The 13,283-nt window shown below is 41.2% G+C and overlaps 1 protein-coding gene across 4 annotated transcripts in view; it reads left to right on the top strand.

Annotated features, from left to right (window-relative positions):
• Positions 1 to 12: 12 nt before the first annotated feature.
• THSD7A (thrombospondin type 1 domain containing 7A) overlaps positions 13 to 13,283 on the top strand; it is a 555,303-nt gene continuing 542,032 nt past the window's right edge. The window contains exons 1-3 of one of the 4 annotated variants that reach the window (XM_025212154.1): positions 13 to 201; positions 3,995 to 4,051; positions 10,020 to 10,063. The gene's annotated coding sequence lies outside the window, so the exon portion shown is untranslated. The remainder of the gene's footprint in view (positions 202 to 3,994; positions 4,052 to 10,019; positions 10,064 to 13,283) is intronic. The other 3 variants (XM_025212155.1, XM_025212153.1, XM_025212156.1) reach the window with 3 other exon arrangements.

The following is a 13,283-nucleotide window of genomic DNA, read 5'->3' as shown; positions in this document are numbered from 1 at the left end:
CGCGGGCCCGATGCCGGGCAGCGACGTGGCTCCCGGGACGGAGGAGCGGGGCCGCCGCCTGCAGCGAGACCCCGTGTAAGTGCGGGCCGGGGCGGGCAGGACTCTGGGGTTGCTCTGCCGGCGCTGCCACTGCGTCCCCGAGTGGCCCCGGGCCTGTCCCTCTTCTCTTCCCTCCTCATGGCTGCAAAAACCAGGTTTCAGGTGAGCTCCCACCCCCGTCCTGCGACACCTCGCGGCCCTGGGCGCGGGGGGGGCGACTCCGCTCCGCGCCCCCCACGTGCGACCCGGACAGCAAAGGGGCTCGGGGGGCGAGAGGTGCCCGCTCAGCCCGGCCCCTCCTGCTCCGATCTGCCCGGCACCCAGCCCCCGCTTTCATGTTAGTGTTACCAGAAGGTGAAGGAAAGCGATGGAAAGTGTTTCTTCCACTTCGGTTTTGCTTTATTTGTATTTTTTCTTTCTGTGCGAGCATGACTTCAGGTTCGTCGTGCCTGTGGAGGAATTCAGCCGCGTATGCGCGACTAGAGCATCTTGTAATGGTCCTTGTGGATCTGACCCTGAGACAGTAGCAGATGAGCCACGTGGGGGGGGGGGGGGGGGACAGGGAGTCGGAGGCTCAGAGGTGGCGGTGATCTGTAGCACTTCTAAGTATGCAGAGTAAGGCTAAGGCTGAGACCGGGTGGTGAAGATGATCTGTAGCACTTCTGGATATCGAGAGAGAGACTCAGTCCTGATGATGCTTTGCACTACGTCTAAATATTGAGAGAGACTGAGTAGTGGTGAGGATCTGGAGCACTTCTCTCTCTTGATATTTAGATCAACCCAGTCAAGTGTGGTGGTGATTGCCTTTTTTTTTTTTTTTTTAATTCTCTTCTCAGCTTGAACTTTTTGGAATGGAAAGTTCTGAAATGGTTCCCTTTAGCAGACAAGATCACGTGGAATCTGCTGTCAGGGAAAGGCATCGAACAACCGGGTTTTCTCAGAACCGTTAAAATGAAATTCTAATCTAGAAGTTTTTGGCAGGTTTTAGCATTAGAGTGAGGGGACAGACGCAAGCAGAGGATTGGGTTTACTTTTGCTGCATTTGCTAATTTAGTAAGTTCAGAGAAAGCAGCACAATAAAAAGGTAAAATAGAGCACGAAGTCGGATCATTATTTTTGATGCTGCCTGCTTTTGAGTCGCACCTTGCAAGTTACATTAATGAGTCTTTTACATTTCAGTTTATGACAAACTATTTATTGACCAGGCTTGGCTTTTTTAGCTTCAAGCTTGCACTAGAAATGTGATTTTGACTCCTACAATTTCTTTTATCACTAAATATCTGCTTCTGGAATTTGATTCTAAAAATGTATCTTATTTCATTATTGTATCTTTTTCCTTCCACCCTCCCTCCCCAGCTATATCATCTAATGAGAAATTAGACCCGTTATAAAGGTGGTGGGGAGTAGATCTGTAAGTTTGGGGGCGGGAGGGAGGGGGGATGACATGGAAGGATGTGCGTGGCAGTTTCCAAAATTGAGTGCTTTAATATTTGGTTGTAATGGACAATTTATTAGGATAGTTTGGTGACAAGTTTACATTTCACTGGTCATGTTATTAGCCTTATTTTAGGAACACAGCAATGCTATGTTTAGAAACATGGCAACGATTGGTTCTCTAAGAAGACCCTCATACTCGCATAATAATTTAGAGGAGCAGGATTCCAGTATTTTGTACTGATAGTTGTAAGCATGATGCTAGGGATGCTTGGTGGTCATGCTTCTGCCTTGTCTTTTCTTTTTTTCCCCCTTTCTTTTAATTTTAAGGTGTAGGAGCCTCTAACTAATATGCAGGTACTGGAAAAAAAACATGAATTTTGCATTTTGATAATGTAGAGATCTCCCTTTTCCTCTTCCTAGTACTTCTATCCCAAATTTGTCCAGCCTAGCATTGAGGCTTCTTGTTCTGAAAGACTTTTAGAAGCAATTGATGTCTTTATCATATTTAACGTGAGGGATTCATAGTCTTTATTGGAGCTATCATGTTATCCTAGACCGGGGTGTTCAACCTCCAGCCCATGAGCCAAATGTGGCCTGCAGAGCCTTGGCATCTGACCTGTAGGGCTCCCCACAGGTTGGAAAACTGGGCAGGGGAGCACTGATAACTCATTGCTCCATTTTCCCACTGCCAAATTCCATGCGGCAGGTTGGAGCTGGGCCATTCCTCCTTCCCTCTGCAGGACTGGATTGAAGCCAGGCTGTGCACCCTTCCTACCACAAGGTCAGGGCCACAGCCCCTACACCTGGGCAGAAGGATCGGGGTCAGGCCATGGCCCCTCCCTGTACAGGGCTGAATTTGGGACAGGCAGCACAGTGACAGATCAGGCAGGGAGCAGAAATCAGAGCATTGGATCAGGCAGGGTGAAGGGATGGGAGTGGCACTAGGGGAAGGTGCAGGGCTTATTTGTGACATGTCTGCCAAAAAGATTGGCCCCCACTGGCCTATGACAGTGGAAGTTGCCACAACATTCAGCAAAATTCCAGCTAGAGAAACTGTTTTTAGTTCTGGGAAACCTAACTACCTGGGGTGCTTACAGACATTAGGGCCCCTCTAATTCATGGTGCTCCCTGCTGTAACTTACATAAAGTGCCATGTGTTAGTTCCCCAATCGAACAGGCATTTGCCTGTTGGGTTGGGTGGGGATGGGGGCTGGAGCCAACCTGCAGTGGCCGTGGCCAGCAGGCTGGGGTGTTCCAGTATGCTCTGAGGAGGCTGCTGAACTGCCTTTCTCTCCAGCCCCCACTCATTGCACCAGCTCCGGGGCTGTCAGCAGAGGAAGGGAAGGGAGCTGCCATCTGCTTTGGGCAGAGCTGGGATTGGGTAGGGGGGAGTGGAATAGAGCTCTGTCGCCTCGCAACCCCCCCTGCCCCCCAACTACCCCGGATGCGGTACTGGGGGGAGACAAACTGTGCCTGGTTCAACCTCCCTCCCTCCCTCCCCTGCTGTGGCCATTCAAAGCAGCCTGCAGCTCCCTCCTCTTCCCCTTCCTTCCCCTGCTGACATGTGAAAAATTAACCCTGGAGGAAACACAAGTGCCTTAAGGCATTCAGCTTTAGAGTGCTTTAATGTAATACCTCATTTGATTAAAACGAATTTTTTGCACAATCTGCCAATTTAAAACCGTTCCACAGCTGTGCATGTGTGAGATACATCATAGTTGTAGAGCACTTTCAGGGGTCTGATAGCATGAAAAATGTGACTTGTGTAAGCACCCATAGATGTTGTAGCTGACTCATAACTGTGAAGAGCTGTTAAGCTGCTTCACAGCTAAGATCAATGTGATGTGGACCGACCTGCTTGTTTCTCTGTCAAGTGGCAGAGAAGAAGATAAGAAATACATTATCCTTGATTATTGGTTCTCACCCAGTTTTGTTAAAGAACAACGATCGTGAGTTTGAAGCACATTTGTGACTGATTAAGGCTGATAGAAAGGCTTTGGGCCCTACTACAGATGACTACCATTAACATTTTCAATATCTGTGGCAAGTCCTGACACAAGTGCTTAGACCTGTGTTCTAGAAACTGTGTTTGGCCATTTAATCTCTTGACTTTCCAGGTTCCATCTCAAGTATTTTTATTTAATAAAGTTTGAGAGATTATAGTGGGACAATTCTGGCATCGCTTAGATTTCACAAATTTCTCAGACTTTTTAAACAGTCTGATTTCCAGTGTATGTACAGAACAGACAATATTGATACTGATAGTTGATATAGATATAGATATCTATATATATAAATATATGAAAATGATATCCAAGGTGACTTTTATATCCTAAGATATTGTTGACATGCCTTTTCTTCCTGATGGAGCCATTGTTCAGCTGATTTTCTTCCCCCTCAGAAATATTCCATAGACTCACGTTTAGCAACTGCTCTTTCTAGAGGAGCCTTACAAGTCCAACAAGGATCTTGTTGCATCTTCCTCTCCACTCCTCAGTAACAACATTTTGCTTTTCAGAGCTGATGTTAAAAGGCACCTACAGGAGTGGAGGCTTTTCCTTTCTGCCCTGAATGGGTAAGAAACATAATTGCAAGTGACAAATCTTCACCATCTAACTCATGAGTGGGCAAGTATTTTGGGTGGTGGGCCACTTAACCAGGTTTGGTGAGCTTTTGAGGGCTGCATGGGTAGCCCCACCCCTTGACAGCTGCCCTGCCCCCTGGTGGCCATCCTGGGACTGGAAATCCCACCCTCTAACCCCTGACCTTTGCCACCAGAAGTCTCTCCCCTTGCTTCCTGGAAATACTCCTTTTGGGAGTGGGGCGGTTGCCATCTTAGAACTGGAAGAAAACCCAAATCATATATTAAAAGTAAAACACCTCCTATCACATTTTAATTTTATTACAAAAAATATTTTTGTCGTGATTTGTGTTTGCATATTGTGTATAGGGGTGATTGCATAATAACTCAAAAATAAATTCTTAGTCTTGTATATTGTGTGTGGGGGGTGTTTAGGTAGGTGTGTGTTTGGGTGTTGGGGGTTGGCTGGCTGTTTGTGGGGAGGCAATAGGGCGTGTTGGGGGGTGTATATGTAGGGGATTGTGGGGGCAGGGTGTGGGTGTATGTTATTTGTGGGGTGTGGGGACCCCCCCTACACTCCCAACCATGGCACAGCAGCAGCAGGCAGGAATGTTTGGGGATCTCGTGCATGGCTCAGGTGCTGGTGCCCAGTGATGCACAGATCTGGTCAGCGCTGCACATTATAGCATGGAGCACAGCCCCATCTGGGCCATCTCTGTCGCCGGCATTCTGTGCCGCACATGCACAGACCCTGCTCACAGGAGGGAAGCCCCACATGCTGGAGCCAGCTGCCTTTCCCACCCCCTGCCATGCAGGTCCAGGGAAAGGGAAGGCAGCCAGCTCCAGTTGTGAATTAAAAACAAGCAGGAATCTTATCAGGGGATAAGGCACAATGCCACATTTATTGGAACATAAAACATGCAACCTGAAAAGAAGAAAGAATGGTAAGGTTATCTGCTTCACTCATTCCCATGCATACTCGTTCATTCACTCATTCATTCATACAAAAGAAACAAGCACACACATGCACATAGTTAGACAGTCTTGCAAAGGTTAAGGTGTTACCAAGTTCTAAAGTTGCTCAGTTCAATCTGGTGGCCGGCCAGACTAACCACGAGGGCTGGAGTTAGGTCTTGTTGGATGCACCCAAAACTCCTTCTTGCAGATGGAAAGACCCAAAGCCTTGTTTTTGTGTTTGTTCTTTATAGTGATAGCTGTCCATACGAGCCTATGGATTCTGCTGAGTCAGTTGCGAAGGTCATCCTCCTTGCCCTGTTGGTAGGCTGGGATTGGTAGGACATGATCTTCTGGCTTTGTGGCCTGCAATCTTCAGAGGGGGTTGTTGCTTGCAGTCTTCAGCCATCAGGGTGAAGCATGATATTTGGTAATCCTTAACTGCTGACTCGACATCGCTGTAGTGTTTAAACATTAAATCACAGAAGGCTATTTTCACCTGCTGCAAGAGGACTGTCTTCCTTCATGTTGTCACATACATACATCATTCAGTCTTTCGTTACCTGTTTTCATATAAGCCAGACATACCACAAACCTTGCATAAGCATTTTCCTTATGGTAAATTTAAGTGCTAAAATCATGAGACCAATAGGTCAAATATATTTATGCTAAGCAATAGGAAATTTAAAATAGATGGTTAATTCCAGAACACTAATAATAACTGATCAAAATATTATAAAACGTAAATCATAACAAAATTAACTTTATTTTAATGGCTAAATAATTTATTATATAAAAAGAAAAGTAACAATATGAGCAATCAAAGCAATTATAGCTACTGCAATACAACACAGTGCATGGGGCTTCCCTCCTGTGCCATGTGAGTGCTGGGGCTGTGTGTGCATGGTGGGGAGCGCTGTCAATAGAGACAGCCTGGCAGGGGCTGTGCCACTCACCCCTATGTGTAGCACTGGCCAGACCTCCGTGCTGCTGGGCACCAGCGCCTGCACCGGGCTCAAGCACCCTGAGCAGCCCCACCTGCTGCTACTGCCACTGCATGCCAGGGCTGCGCACCATGAGGGGAATTTGGAGGGGGTGGTCCCCACACCCCCAACCCTCGCTCACACCCACACACTGCCCAGACAAGCTCCATGCTGCTGCCACCTGTGTGGGTGTGAGCTCCATGCTGCTGCCAGCCTCAGCCCTATGCTCCCACCCAGCTGCAGCTCTGCCCCTGACCCCACCACTTCCCTACTTCCTGTCTGGGACGAGCAGGATGCTAGGGAAGCCAAACAGGTCCCCGGTGGCTGCAGCAACGGCAGCAGCAGCCCCTCCCAGAAGCTGCCTGCTGGCCTGACTGGGCCCTTCTGCCCACGAGGGTGGGAGTGAGGGGCAATAAAGTATGTTGCGGTGGGGTGTATATGTGAGTGCCTCACTCTCACCCTCGTGGTTGGAAGGGCTGGGTGGGGTACAATTTATTGGTGAGCACTGTGGGCCTAATGAAAGTGCCTGGTGGGCTGAATTTGGCCCACAGGCCGTATTCTGCCCACCCCTGGTCTAACTCATGTTTCTTATTCTTAGAAGCATGTCCTTTAACTAGCAAGAGGTTATTTACCCAAGATGTTCTAAAGCTGTTCTACTTTTAGTCTGTTAGTACTGAATGACAATTCTAAGTAAGCAATCAGTAAATATTTATTTTAAGAGAGGAAATATTTTGCCTTCTGTCATGATGCAATCTGTCTTGCATCCCTTCATGTGTGCTCTTGTCCTAAATTTCATTTACTAGGGAGAAAAACAGACAAGCTATCATCTTCCTGCAAGGAGACTATCTTTAGGTCTGATCATAAAATGATGGAGTGCTCGCTTGTTAATTATTTCAGGGTTTAGCCCTCCCCTCCCCCTCTCTGCCCCATTTGCTTGAATTTTTTTACCCATCAGTATTTGAAGTAATAGTAAAATGTACCAGGAACATAGTCTATATCCTGTGTCAGTGGCTTCATGCATTAAGAATATGGAAGCAATGCCCTAACTTTGAACAAAGAAAAGTATAGTATAAAATAGTATAAAAACTGTGAGAATTAATTTAAAATTCCATGCATTTTAAATGGATTTGTGATATGTGGTCACATGATAATTTAGTTGCAATGGCACCTTTTGGAGGAAAACAGTTATTAACTTCTCCTTAGCCTCCGCCAAGCTGGCTATTCTCTATCACATTTGACACTTCAACTAAATTTCCAATCACTCAGTTTTACAGCGTTGGTGTTTTAACTCCTGTCTCTCCAGTTTCTGTTATGCTGAGGTTATTTACAGCCTTACCACACTTCTACTCTGCCAAATCTGTTTGTTTGTCTCAGTGTTCACATTTTCAACCCTTGTCCATGACTAGTTCTCATCTAAATTATTGTATTCTGTTACTTTCTTATTTCCTTCAAACTGTCTGAATTGCAGTCCAAAGGAAAGTGTGTAGCTCTAAAACTGCTCCAGCCTTCCTGCTTCTCTGACTATATCTAGCATTTCCTTTGGCATTAAGTTTAAACTTCTTTCTTGGTTTTTTAAAGTTTGCATTAAAAGGTCAGAACTTGCCTTTCTGCTATTGTCTCCTTTTATTTCTCCCTTGGTACCCATTCATTTTGCACAAGATGCCAGTTTAATCATTTTATCCTGTTGTACCATCCCTTATTCTGTGCTTGTGACTGGAGCTCCTTTCCTTACCTGCCTTGCACTATGCCTTCTGAAAACACCCTTATTTAAAACCATCTCAAACTCAAGTTTGTTCAGAGAAATGGTAAAGCAGAATTATGGATTTGAGAACAGGCTTGAAACTAGCAAGTGATGGGGGTTAAACAACATTTTTTAAGAACACTAGCCAGATACCTGGTCAGCACTGGAATTCCAGATGCTGTTATGTCTACTTCATCATTGGTTTGGTTCAATTGTGAGAACTTTAAAAAGGAAGCAACAAAAAAAACAGTATAGCGAGGCAGCTTTAACATTAAAAAGGAAGACCAGCATGGAAGATCAAAGAGGTCTCCTTCTGTTCTGGACTTTGGTCTATATCACTGTACAGCACTTAATAATTTCATTCGTGCTTCTGGCCTGCCATTTAAGGTTAATTTAGTAAATATCTTTTGGAAGATGTATTGGAACCCCCTTCCCCCAATGATTTAAAACAAGTGTCACAAAATAAGACAAATGATGATCCTGTGACTCATCAGGCTCTAATTTAACACATTCTTTGGCGTGCTTATGGTCTTTTGTACTGGGCAATATTTAATTGCAAAACTGTTTTTGCAATTAAAACTGTAATACAAAACTATCAAAACTGTATTACAAGTTTGCCTGTGGTTTTTTTTTTTTCTTTTTAAGTCTGGTGGAAGCTGTGTAAAGATTATAGTGTTTGGTTCAACAGAGCACTAGCAATTGTGAAGAGACACTTGTGAAGAAACAATAGTGTTTCAGAAATCCAGAAATTACAGTAAAGCACAGTATATCTGGTCACCATGGAAGGTTTAATATATTGTAACAGAAATGTCCATGATACAAAGTACTTTACTGGAAGTAGTTGAATACATTTATTAAATGTTCACTCCTGCTCCAGTTTCCTCTCTGCTCTATTTTTTCCTCATCTCTTTTCATTTTCTCTGTCCCTCCTCTGTTCCTTTCCTCCGTTCCTTTTCTTTCTTTACATCTTCTCCTGCTATCTTGTTTTAGTATTTCTGTATTTAAACGGGGGCAAGTCAGAATAAATATCTACTTAGCTTTAGCTTATATGAAAATCGTTTTCTATGCCAGTCTTAACCGGGGGGCGGGGGGAAGACAGCTTTAGGGAGAGAATATCATATAATTCCACCAAGTAATATATAATCTAGGGCCCACATTATATAAAATCTTATTTGTATGCTTACATTTATGCAGGATCAGTAGTTCCTTTTGAAGTCTAATGCTTAATGTTGGGGGAGATGACATACTGCAGAAAGTTGTTTGTACTAAATGAAGTTTAGTAAATCTGTATCAATTTATGATCTTATTTTTACAATTCACCAGTATCATAGGGGTGAAAGGAAAAAGCTCTTAATTTATGCTTAAAAAAACAACAAAATCTACCTCACTTTTGGTGCTCTGTTTATTTCTTGACAAAACAAATTTAATTGCCAAAAGCTCATCAAAAGCAAAGGAAAAATCATTTCACATTCATTGTAATGGGCTTGACTGTAATGGAAATGAAATTGGATCCTAATAGTCCAACAACAATATAATATGGTGATATTTCTTCAATATGCTATATACAAGAAAGAAAATTAGTCTTAAAGTAATGGAAGGAAGGTCAAAGTGTTTTGAAAAATTGTTCTAGACACTATGGGATTATGGGAATTATTAGTCGCACTTAAATTTTTGCTAAGGGTGATTGATAGAAATCCTAGGAATAAAAGTGTTTTTTTTCCAACCTTTAGTGGCCTCTTAAATTAATTAAATATATGTTGTGGGGTTTCACTAATATACATGTAATGACTTTTGTTTAGGTCAATGTAAAGACTAATTTATCTCAGAGATTAGTATTGATCAAGGTAAAGCTAAAATCAATATTGGATTTTGAGGGTCAGTACATTTGGAAATGGTATGAAATATTGACACTACTGCATATGTTATTGTTAGTTTTAAAGTAATTGTGGGGAGGGGAGATTTAGTAATTTATGGAACTTACAAGGACTGAGCTGATAAAAAGCTGTTGTTATATGTTCCCTTCTTCCCTAATCTGAAGGGGGAAATCTTATACATATTAAAGTCAATGACTTCAAACAAAGCAATATACTCATTCATAAACTAGCTGTGAGGCTTAAATTAGTGATTATGTTATTTTGGAACTGGCCTTTTAATTAATGAATTATTCTTCTAACTTTTGCTTAATTGCTAAATAGAGTGTGTGAATTTTATTTATTGTTCTCATGTGCATGTGTATGTTATGCTCTTTATCTGATAACTTTTTGTGTGTTTCTAAATTTTTTAGGCTATAGGTTCAATTCTCATCAAAACAGCTGAAAATTAACAGAGGTAAAAGCAACCTTGTGTTATCTTTAAAATATATTATGAAAAAGACAGTACAAATAATGTGTTTTTATAGCTTGTATTTTCTGCAGAATATGTATTACTGTAACTTTCATTTAAATTACCTTACACAGTTTCTAGTCACAGTTATATATCAGGCATACCTAAAATATTTAGAAAAAGCTATGGCTGGAACTTCTTAGAGGTGCCAGTGGGGAGCTTTGAGTGGGATGGGACATTTTGGCCTTAGCAGTTTTGAAATTTTCAGCCTGTGCCAATATCTCTTGAATACAGATTTGAAATTATACACAAAATAAGATGGCCAACATTAGTAAAGACTGCTCTGTATAATAATCACCTTATCCTGCAGCTATGGATACAAATTAGATAAGTGTGTTTATTCAAAATAAATATCTGTTTCTGTTGTAATTTTCACAACTGAAATCACTGGACCAGACTCTAAGCTGGGGTTAATTGATATGGTTCTGTTGACTTCAGTACTTGATAGAAGCACCTGAAACTCCTTCTAGATTGAGCCAGTTAGACCTGTTTCAAACAAAATGTTTCTAATATTGTAATAATTACATATGGGTAGTGTTCTTAAACTACTTTGTACCAGCTATAAAGTTTATGGACTTTTGACAGGGTTAGAGCTTAAAAATCCACATAAGACAGACTTCTCCCTTTCAGGACACGTACAAAGTTCCTACCAATTTCAATAGGAATTTATATTGTAGAGTATTGCCTTATCAATGTAGCTGTTGGAATATGTACAATTGAGAGGCAGTAGACCATGATTCCTTCATAAATAAATGAAGAGTTGGAGCTCTTGCAAGTCAAGAGAGCAGGTTGCATGACAGAAGAACAAATTTGGGGTCTTGAGGGAACCTCTGATCACTGTTAAATCCTAACTGAGGAATTATTGGTGGAAAGAATGATTTTGTCATTAAAATTTAATTTTGATATTGTGATTTAAAATAAATTGAGTATATTAACTGTTAATATATACAGCACATTTTTTCAGGTTGTTTCTCTTCTCACTACTTCATGAACTTAAAACTATTGGAAACTTCTATTTGTTTGCCCTCAATTATTTGTTTACTGAAAATGATAGTTGAGAACAAAATTTCTGCCTCAAATGTAAGCGTCAAAGCTGAACACAAACTTATAAAAATACCTATGATTTCTATATAATGTGCCATATACATCTTAATGACCATTTTTTCACTGTAATTTACCATATGTATAAAATATAAAAGCTTTTGAGGGACCTTGGGATATAGTTCATAATGAATGGTGCTACATGCATATATATGTGTGGGGTTTTTTGTGCGTTTTTTTTATTAAGTGAGCTTCACAGCTAGCCTGCTGTTAATAATGAGCTATGTTGCTCATAGCAATGCTCTAAATGCTGAGAAATCAGAATACAGGAGTTATGATTAGAAGTTCTAGGGCTATGAAAGTCCATTTATGGTAATAGGAACTGTTGGCACTGGACAGTTAGTGGATTTCAGTAGCAGTCATCCTTCTCAAAAGATATTTTTTTGCATTGAGAATTTCGGGGCAGCTTTGCTTACATATAGGATTATAGAACCTAGAGCAAAAGAAAATGTAACTAGCATAAGAACAGCAGGGGCTTACAGAGAATAGGTCAATTTCTGTTTTTACTTGTCACACTGAAGTCAGCAGAATTGTATGGGATTTAGGCTGGATTGTTTAAAAATCTTTCGAAACTGTGTTCCTTGATTAGAAAATGAAGGGTCTTTCTCCCCTCCCTCCTCTCCCTCAATCAAAACAAAAAAAAAACTTTTTTGGTGGTCTTTATTTCTCTGAAAAAAAATCATCTTTCTATAAAGAAACATTGCAGCCCTGAACTAGAATTTCTGGTGGAAATTGCCACTGGGAAAAATCAATGCAACTTTTCTTTTATCATTGAAAATTTCCATTAGGACTAGAATTTGGACCAGCTGTAAGGTAACAGGAAGTGCTTGAAACTACATGCTATGTGAAGAAATAAAGCACTGGGTATTACAGTCCCTCTTAATTTTCCCAAATAGGGAAACAACCTTATGGTAGTATTTTTTCTTTTCGAAGTGGAATTAGGCAGCGGTATGTGCTGGGTACAAAGCAAACATGTAGGAACAGAAGATTAAATTCACAAGTATTATTTCTGTTTGCAGTAGAAAATTCTAAAAAGACAATCAGGCTGTTCCCATTTTTTGTGGAAGTATTTCTTTGATACAGGACCAAAAGAAAGTTCTAATAATTCTTGTCTTTGTTTTAAACATCTGATTTCTGGTTCTGATTATTACAGAAACACAGAGCAGTTTATAGACTTTCTCTCATGAATCAAGCAAGAATTAGGTATCAGTTCCCCAGTGTAATCAGGTTAATGGTCTTTTAAAACTGGTATTATAAAGATGATGCAAGTAGTAGATGATGCCTTGTTGAAATGTCTAGTGGATAGATACGTATTGAAATACTGTTTCTTTATACAAGGTCCAATTTAACCCAATACAATGCAAGGTAACTTTAAGAAATTCCTGGGGCAAAATAAAGCTTGATTTGTATTATTGGCTGCTCTTGAGGTGGTTGTTGGTTTTGTTTAGTTTTTCTTGTGGAGATAGCCAACCTCGGGGGAAAATCTGAGTTCTACTTCTAACTGTACTAGTTGCCAGCAAAGGTACCTATGATGTAGAATTGGATTGGATTAAATATTTATTCACTGTGGAAAGTGATTGTTATGAGTCTGAACCCGTTAGTGAAATGTTTATAAAGTATTTGGGGGGGGTGGGGGGTGGTGAAGAGAGCAAGGTATGCTCTCTTCACCACCCCGTGCTAACATAAAGACTGCAATTTTTAGCTTACTAAATCTCTGGAAAGCCTTTTAGTGTAAAAAGTCTTAAGCATATTTCAAGGACTTTACTTCTGTGTGTTTCTTTTCCTCTTGTGGCAAAATTTTTTTATACTCTTTTTTTTTTTTCCAATGGGAGAAACATTTTCCTGAATTAGGAAAGAATTACATCATAGTTCACAAATATGCAAACATTTACAATAAATACTGTTGTGAGAATCTCAGAGCAGTTTAAACCACACTTTAGATGATATTTGAGGTGGTTCATTAAACTAAGGTTGTCCACTTATAGTGAGATTTCTTTCATAGATTCATAGATGTTTGGGTCAGAAGGGACCTCAATAGATCATTGAGTCCGACCCCCTGCATAGG

The sequence above is a fragment of the Alligator sinensis genome, unplaced genomic scaffold (assembly GCF_000455745.1).
Source record: "Alligator sinensis unplaced genomic scaffold, ASM45574v1 scaffold938_1, whole genome shotgun sequence".
NCBI lineage: Eukaryota > Metazoa > Chordata > Crocodylia > Alligatoridae > Alligator > Alligator sinensis.
Note: the sequence above shows the minus strand (reverse complement) of the source record. Positions and strands in the feature narration are given on the sequence as shown.